This window comes from Bombina bombina, chromosome 2 (genome assembly GCF_027579735.1).
Source record: "Bombina bombina isolate aBomBom1 chromosome 2, aBomBom1.pri, whole genome shotgun sequence".
Lineage (NCBI taxonomy): Eukaryota > Metazoa > Chordata > Amphibia > Anura > Bombinatoridae > Bombina > Bombina bombina.
In genome coordinates, this window is record NC_069500.1 from 1,053,075,299 (window position 1) to 1,053,084,966 (window position 9,668).

Below are 9,668 nucleotides of genomic sequence, written 5' to 3' on the forward strand. Positions count from 1 at the left end.
ATTTATAATACATATTTTTTTTACTATAAGCAAATACTATTTTTTATGATAATTATAGTTTCCACTTTATTAATATATATAAATATGTATTACTGCCCTAGACATAGGTCTAGTTTGAATTCTGTAGATATGTGTTTGCATATATTTTTATATATAAATACATACTGATATTTCCATAAAAATGTAAGTACAACTATTCCTATACATGGGACAACAATAAATACTACACATTACAATTTATTTCTACATTAACTTGCATTATTTGTAAGTTTTAAATTTTCAATGGGAAATAGGTCTCAAAAAGCAAATTTTTCCTCTTTTACACCTAGTTGAGCTGGGGGTAATTTTTCTCAATGTATCGACAGCCTCCGACAGTGTATCAAAAGTTTGCACTTTCATTGGAAACCTGATATCACCTAACGACTTTTATTACTTTCTATGGGACGTGAAAATATTTTCGGCAGCTGGAGTCCTGACGTATAATGCACCATTGGAAGCAAATGGAAAGCACACTTGTGTGGCGCTTACCGTTCCTGCGGGGGTTATGGTCCATTCACTGAGCAGCGTTGCTTCAGCGTGTCTATGTATGGCGTCCGTTCCGCTCTTCCATGCAGCCAGCAAAGTTGATTCCGGAAGTAGGGAGCCCAGCCGACACGCCTCTGTCAAAGGCGCAAGTAGGATCAGAGATTGCAAGAGTTTGTTGCGGCTACAGGGCTGCAGACCTACTTAATCCAAAAGTCAAAAATAGGGGACAGCGCAAAAAAGTAATAAAAGTAAAAAGGCTTTATTCAGAACACTTAAAACCAAAAAAGAGCCGTAGCTCTAAACAGAAGCATACACTGACAAATAGGGGTAACAGTGCAGCACAGCAGACATGTTTCGTGTGTCTCAGCACACTTGTTCACTGCTATGTTATTGCTGCTACTGCTACTCCTATTTAAAGGAACAACACTCTCTAATTAAAAACAAAAGTTAACCTCTTAATGCCATATTAAATTTAGTGTTATACTGTGCTGTTGACAGACTGGGAGGGCACTCTTAAAGGGACACTGTTACATAAATATTAACATGAAAATAACAGTAATGTTTGAAAAGTACCTAAACCTAGATATTAATTGCGAAATATTTATTTGTAAAACATATGTATGTAAATGTTCCCTAATTCTTCCTTTACTATTAGTTTACTGTTGAAGGATTTGAAAAAAAGGGTATAATTATTTTGGCTATTGGTACTACAAACACATATATACTTATTCTCAAGTTACTGTTAGTGTAATCCCCTTTACTCAGCTATCCTATATTGGTGAAGTGTATTTAGTAGCCGCAAGAAACTCTCGCAATCTCTGATCCTACTTGCACCATTGGAAGCAGTTGATAAAAAAATGCTTCTGACAGCATATTTATCGGTTTGCAAGCTCACGCAAACCTAATTACGGCTCAAAGGAATCAAGCCCTAAATATGTATATATTATGGTACTAACTCACTGTCATGCCATAACTGTTCCTTTAAGAAGAGGTGGGTATTTTCACATGAACTTCCTATAAAACCCAGCCTCTTCCTTCCTTCTTTGTTTATTATTTTCAAGCTGTGCTTCTACTGTCAATTCCTAACGCATGTTACTATTGTTTACTCTAGTCCTATAGTATTTCATTTAACCTTTTGCCCCAACTTCAATTCAAATTGGATTTCCTTGTTATCTCACCTTTTCAAATACTCCGCTATCCAGTCTCCTGAAAGCTAGATGCCGACAAGTCTGTTAAGCTAAAACTGCATTCGACCATCTGCTGACGTCATCACTTTGCAGGAAACAGAGTTTTGTTTGGCTGCTGTTCACATCTACTAGGACGCTGCGCATATTCAGTCTTCTATACTGCTACAGTCTTAAGGTAATTGTTTATATTTTTCTTATGTTTCAGATTTGTTTTGTACATTAATGTAACTCCCAGATCATTTCTTTCCTCCTTACTGCAGCTACGCTCCTCCCCCAACTTCAGCTGCACGCTATAGTTTGGTAGCAGTAAGATCCGGATAGTAAAGCTGATATAATTCCTTTTTCCTTGTTAGTTATCGTATTTATGGTATCTACTCTTCTTAGTGAGTTTGTTACCTTTACTGATTCATGTCAGTTTCAGCAACATATAAACTTAATGTTCCTTTGAACTTAATGTTCAAAGGAACGTAATTATGTTGAATTCTCTATAACATTATGCACTCTCAATTAGACAAATTCTGCAGTTGAGGTTCATTATTTTTCTCTTCAGATTCAATACAAAGCAAGCATCACATAATAACAAGCCTAAAACATGGACCCAGCAGAAATAGTCACACACCTGCAAACACTAACTCAGAGAGTTAATCTCCTTACTCAAGGGCTGAAAGAGCTACAGCAAGAAAATCTTAAAGTGAGATCTTATGTTAAAAATGCTTTAGAGTCAAAGTTACAGCCTCCAGAACACAGTCCTGAACCCCAAGTCAGCATACCCGATAAATTCTCAGGTGATAGATCCCTCTACAGGGAGTTTAAAATGCCTGCCTCCTACTTTTTTCATTAAAACCGAAAACATACCCAAATGACCGCTCCAAGGTTTTAACAGTCACATCTTACCTGAGGGGTGAGCCATACATATGGCCAACACTTACTTTGAGACAAATGACAATATACTAGAATCTTTGGATTAATTTTTTCAGCTATGTCTGAGCTTTATGCTGACCCACACAAACAGCTGACTTCTGAAAAGGTAATGGGGTCATTAAAACAAAAGACATCTTTAAGAGTATATCACTGATTTTAAAAAATGGGTTAAGGAAAGCCTCTGGATTGAACTTTCACTCAGGAATCAATTTTGCTTAAGCTTGTTGGATGCACTCAAGGACAAACTAGCCAGGATTTCATTACCTGACACTTTAGATGCCATGATAGCTTTAAGTATAACCCTTGATAGACGCTTAAGAGAAAGAAGATAGGAGAAAAAGTTTCTGCTACTCCGAACCCTAATACTGTTACTTTGACACTACCATCCTCTTACAGGATTCATCCTACTTTCCATACATCTCTCATTAAGCCGTATAAACCTGTCTGTGATGAGCTTAACTCTTCCATCCATACTTTCTGAACCTGATAAGGAATACGAAGTCCATTCCATTCTCGACTCTAGAAGACGTTCAGGTCAGTTGCAGTATTTGGTTCATTGGAAGGGTTACAACCACGATGATGGTTCCTGGGAACCAGCTTCCAACCTCTCCACTCCAAGATTGGTCTTTCTTTTTTATTGTAGAAATCCTTGAGCCACGGGAGAGTTCTGTCATGCCATATCTGTTCCTTTAAGAAGAGGTGGGTATTTTCACCTGAACTTCCTATAAAACCCAGCCTCTTCCTTCCTTCTTTGCTTGTTATATTCAAGCTGTGCTTCTAGTGTCAATTCCTAATGCATGTTACTATTGTTTACTCTAGTCCTTAAGGCCTAGATTTGGAGTTCGGCGGTAAAAGGGCTGTTAACGCTCCGCGGGCTTTTTTCTGGCCGCACCATAAATTTAACTCTGGTATCGAGAGTTAAAACAAATGCTGCGTTAGGCTCCAAAAAAGGAGCGTAGAGCATTTTTACCGCAAATGCAACTCTCGATACCAGAGTTGCTTACGGACGCGGCCGGCCTCAAAAACGTGCTCGTGCACGATTCTCCCATAGGAAACAATGGGACTGTTTGAGCTGAAAAAAAACCTAACACCTGCAAAAAAGCAGCGTTCAGCTCCTAACGCAGCCCCATTGTTTCCTATGGGGAAACACTTCCTACGTCTGCACCTAACACCCTAACATGTACCCCGAGTCTAAACACCCCTAACCTTACACTTATTAACCCCTATTCTGCCGCCCCCGCTATCGCTGACCCCTGCATTACACTTTTAACCCCTAATCTGCCGCTCCGTAAACCGCCGCAACCTACGTTATCCCTATGTACCCCTAATCTGCTGCCCTAACATCGCCGACCCCTATGTTATATTTATTAACCCCTAATCTGCCCCCCACAACGTCGCCGACACCTACCTACACTTATTAACCCCTAATCTGCCGAGCGGACCTGAGCGCTACTATAATAAAGTTATTAACCCCTAATCCGCCTCACTAACCCTATCATAAATAGTATTAACCCCTAATCTGCCCTCCCTAACATCGCCGACACCTACCTTCAATTATTAACCCCTAATCTTCCGACCGGAGCTCACCGCTATTCTAATAAATGTATTAACCCCTAAAGCTAAGTCTAACCCTAACACTAACACCCCCCTAACTTAAATATAATTTACATCTAACGAAATTAATTAACTCTTATTAAATAAATTAATCCTATTTAAAGCTAAATACTTACCTGTAAAATAAATCCTAATATAGCTACAATATAAATTATAATTATATTATAGCTATTTTAGGATTAATATTTATTTTACAGGCAACTTGGTATTTATTTTAACTAGGTACAATAGCTATTAAATAGTTGATCGGAACAGCCAATAGAATGCGAGCTCAATCTGATTGGCTGATTGGATCAGCCAATCGGATTGAACTTGATTCTGATTGGCTGATTCCATCAGCCAATCAGAAAATTCATACCTTAATTCCGATTGGCTCAGGTCCGCTCGGCAGATTAGGAGTTAATAAGTGTAGGTAGGTGTCGGCGACGTTGAGGGGGGCAGATTAGGGGTTAATAAATATAACATAGGGGTCGGCGGTGTTAGGGGCAGCAGATTAGGGGTACATAGGGATAACGTAGGTGGCGGCGCTTTGCGGTCGGAAGATTAGGGGTTAATTATTTTAAGTAGCTGGCGGCGATGTTGTGGGGGGCAGATTAGGGGTTAATAAATGTAATATAGGGGTCGGCGGGGTTAGGGGCAGCAGATTAGGGGTACATAAGTATAACGTAGGTGGCGGTCGGCAGATTAGGGGTTAAAATTTTTAATCGAGTGGCGGCGATGTGTGGGGAGCTCGGTTTAGGGGTACATAGGTAGTTTATGGGTGTTAGTGTACTTTAGGGTACAGTAGTTAAGAGCTTTATAAACCGGCGTTAGCCAGAAAGCTCTTAACTCCTGCTATTTTCAGGCGGCTGGAATTTTGTCGTTAGAGCTCTAACGCTCACTGAAGAAACGACTCTAAATACCGGCGTTAGAAAGATCCCATTGAAAAGATAGGCTACGCAAATGGCGTAGGGGGATCTGCGGTATGGAAAAGTCGCGGCTGAAAAGTGAGCGTTAGACCCTTTAATCAATGACTCCAAATACCAGCGGGCGGCCAAAACCAGCGTTAGGAGCCTCTAACGCTGGTTTTGACGGCTACCGCCGAACTCCAAATCTAGGCCATAGTGTTTCATTTAAACTTTTGCTCCAACTTTTCAAATTGGATTTCTTTGTTATCTCACCTTTTCAAATACTCCGCTATCCAGTCTCCTGATAGCTAGATGCCAACAAGCTTGTTAAGCTAAAACCGCATTCAACCATCTGCTGACGTCATCACTTTGTGGGAAACAGAGTTTTGTTCGGTTGCTGTTTACATTTACTAGGAAGCTGTTCATACTATACTATACTATTCCATACTGCTACAGTCCTAAGGTAATTGTTTCTATTTTTCTTATGTTGCAACTTGTTTTGTACATTAACGTAACTTCAGGATCATTGTTTTCCTTCTTACTACAGCTATGCTCCTCCCCCAACTTCAGCTGCACACTATAGTTTGGTAGCAGCAAGATCCATATAGTAAAGCTGATATAATTTCTTTTTCCCTGTTAGTTATCGTATTTATGGTATCTAGTCTTCTTAGTGAGTTTGTTACCTTTACTGATTCATGTCAGTTTCAGTAACATATAAACTTAATGTTAAGTTCAAAGGAACTTACTTATGTTGAATTCCCTATAACATTATGCACTCTCAATTAGACAAATTCTGCAGTTAAGGTTCAATATTTTTCTCTTCAGATTCAATAAAAGCAAGCATCACACTCAAACTCAGAAATGTTCATTCCAGTTTACAAGTTCCACAATGTAGGCTCAGGCACATTGACATGTATGCTCGTTATCATGAATGGAGGCACATCCCCTATAAAAACACAGTCATAAATGTGTGATCTCATTTAAAGGAATAATCTAATCAAAATTAAACTTTCATGAGCCAACCCATTTTTTAGTTCAGCAACTGAGTAGTGCTTGCTGATTGGTGGTTACATTTAGACCTCAATCAGAAAGTACAAGTCAGGTGCTGAACTAAAAATGGACCGGCTCCTAAGCTTACATTTAAATAAAGATACCAAGAGAACAAAAAAAATTGATAATAGGAGTAAATTAGAAAGTTGCTTAAAATTGCATGCTCTGTCTGAATCATGAAAGTTTATTTGTCTTGCTTTTTCAAATAAAGATACCAAGAGAACAAAGAAAAATAATAATATGAGTAAATTAGAAAGTTGCTTAAAATTACCTGCTCTATCTGAATCATGAAAGTTTCATTTTGACTAGATTATTACTTATTTTGACTTAGATTATTAGGAAGATACAATGTTACAAGTCATAGGAGAAATTGGGCTTTTATTGAGGATCCAAAAACCAATTTGGGAGTGTTGAACCAGCTGAAAACACCCTATTGTAATTGTTCCACATCAAAAGAAGCCTTTTTTTTTGCCTGAAAAGAGACAAAAAGTCTGCTGCTAATATTAAACGAGATTGCAAGTTGTGCGGTACTGCTATACCGCTGAAAAATTGGCCTTTGCGTGCAGAATAGTCACCTACTGGGTATTACAAGTCGCGCAATATGGCTATTCTGCTAGTGTTTTAGCCAATAACGCAACAATCCATTCTGCACTCAAAAAATGGCCTTTGAGTGTGGAATGTTCAGCTCACCCGTATTAAACAATTAACCCCTAAACCGCCAACAGTACTATTAACGACTAACCACCAACACTGTGGATTAGGGGTATTTAGACTAGGTGTTTATGTTAGGGTGTTATATTTATAAGAATCTTTCTTGTCTCCCTAGACATCAATGGACAATGCATTAATGTGATCGCCATTCTGCAATCTAACACTTTTTCTCCATTGATGTCAATGGGGGGATACATGCACGAGCACATCAAGTAAGGACTTGGCTTTTGTGCGGTATGGAACCTTACGCACCATACTGCACAACAAAAGGAAGTTTTTTTGTAACTTGTAATAGCTGCGGTATAGAAATAGCCGTATGGACCCATTTTGTGTGGTATGTAGTACCCTACGGCTATACTGCACCACTTGTAATCTCACTCATTGTGATTGAGGCATGTTTTTATTATGGTTAAAAGTAAGGTCCCTATGTTTATGTCCCTATGTTTATGGGCATTACTTATACACTTATCTTATAAGTGCTGTAATTCTAGCTGCTGATCTGTTATATGGGAACCTTTTAAAATAATTTTGATTCTAGTATATTTATATATATATATATATATATATATATATATGTGACGTGCAGTGAAGTCAGAGGCTGGTGAGGCAGTGGCTATTATACGCCCGAGAAACATACACACACACACATATATATATATATATATATATATATATATATACAGGGAGTGCAGAATTATTAGGCAAATGAGTATTTTGACCACATCATCCTCTTTATGCATGTTGTCTTACTCCAAGCTGTATAGGCTCGAAAGCCTACTACCAATTAAGCATATTAGGTGATGTGCATCTCTGTAATGAGAAGGGGTGTGGTCTAATGACATCAACACCCTATATCAGGTGTGCATAATTATTAGGCAACTTCCTTTCCTTTGGCAAAATGGGTCAAAAGAAGGACTTGACAGGCTCAGAAAAGTCAAAAATAGTGAGATATCTTGCAGAGGGATGCAGCACTCTTAAAATTGCAAAGCTTCTGAAGCGTGATCATCGAACAATCAAGCGTTTCATTAAAAATAGTCAAGAAGCGTGTGGAAAAACCAAGGCGCAAAATAACTGCCCATGAACTAAGAAAAGTCAAGCGTGCAAATGCCAAGATGCCACTTGCCACCAGTTTGGCCTTATTTCAGAGCTGCAACATCACTGTAGTGCCCAAAAGCACAAGGTGTGCAATACTCAGAGACATGGCCAAGGTAAGAAAGGCTGAAAGACGACCACCACTGAACAAGACAAACAAGCTGAAACGTTAAGACTGGGCCAAGAAATAGCTCAAGACTGATTTTTCTAAGGTTTTATGGACTGATGAAATGAGAGTGAGTCTTGATGGGCCAGATGGATGGGCCCGTGGCTGGATTGGTAAAGGGCAGAGAGCTCCAGTCCGACTCAGACGCCAGCAAGGTGGAGGTGGAGTACTGGTTTGGGCTGGTATCATCAAAGATGAGCTTGTGGGGCCTTTTCGGGTTGAGGATGGAGTCAAGCTCAACTCCCAGTCCTACTGCCAGTTTCTGGAAGACACCTTCTTCAAGCAGTGGTACAGGAAGAAGTCTGCATCCTTCAAGAAAAACATGATTTTCATGCAGGACAATGCTCCATCACACGCGTCCAAGTACTCCACAGTGTGGCTGGCAAGAAAGGGTATAAAAGAAGAAAATCTAATGACATGGCCTCCTTGTTCACCTGATCTGAACCCCATTGAGAACCTGTGGTCCATCATCAAATGTGAGATTTACAAGGAGGGAAAACAGTACACCTCTCTGAACAGTGTCTGGGAGGCTGTGGTTGCTGCTGCACGCAATGTTGATGGTGAACAGATCAAAACACTGACAGAATCCATGGATGGCGGGCTTTTGAGTGTCCTTGCAAAGAAAGGTGGCTATATTGGTCACTGATGTGTTTTTGTTTTGTTTTTGAATGTCAGAAATGTATATTTGTGAATGGACCGCACTCACAGACTGGACTGGGTACACATCCTAAGCCACTGTTAACTCCACAGCCCTGAACACTGACAGACAGCTGTATAGTTCCCAGCAACCCAGGCAGTTAACCCTCGAGCAACCTGGGTGTCAGGTCCGCAGAGGAGCATTACAATCATTAACACAAAAAACCCAGCACTCACTAGCAGATTCACAGCAATGTTTAAAAGCAAAACTGGGGGAGGTCAGTTACATTTGGCGCCAAAGGATCAAGCCTAGGACCACAACAAGGTCTCCCCCTTCCTGGGACCCTAACCAGCCCCCACACAATGCATACTTCCAAACAAACCAACTGGGAACCTCCCAGGGTGACACAGGCTTTTGTAACCTCCCCTATGTAAATACAAAACACAGGAATGGACCGCACTCACAGACTGAACTGGGTACACATCCTAAGCCACTGTTAACTCCACAGCCCTGAACACTGACAGACAGCTGCAAAGTTCCCAGCAACCCAGGCAGTTAACCCCCGAGCAACCTGGGTGTCAGGTCCGCAGGGGAGCATTACAATCATTAACACAAAACACAAAAAACCCAGCACTCACTAGCAGATTCACAGCAATGTTTAAAAGCAAAACTGGGGGAAGCATGTGTCACCCTGGGAGGTTCCCAGTTGGTTTGTTTGGAAGTGTGCATTGTGTGGGTGCTGGTTAGGGTCCCAGGAAGGGGGAGACCTTGTTGTGGTCCTGGGCTTGATACTTTGGCGCCAAATGTAACTGACTTCCCCCAGTTTTGCTTTTAAACATTGCTGTGAATCTGCTAGTGAGTGCTGGGTTTTTTGTGTT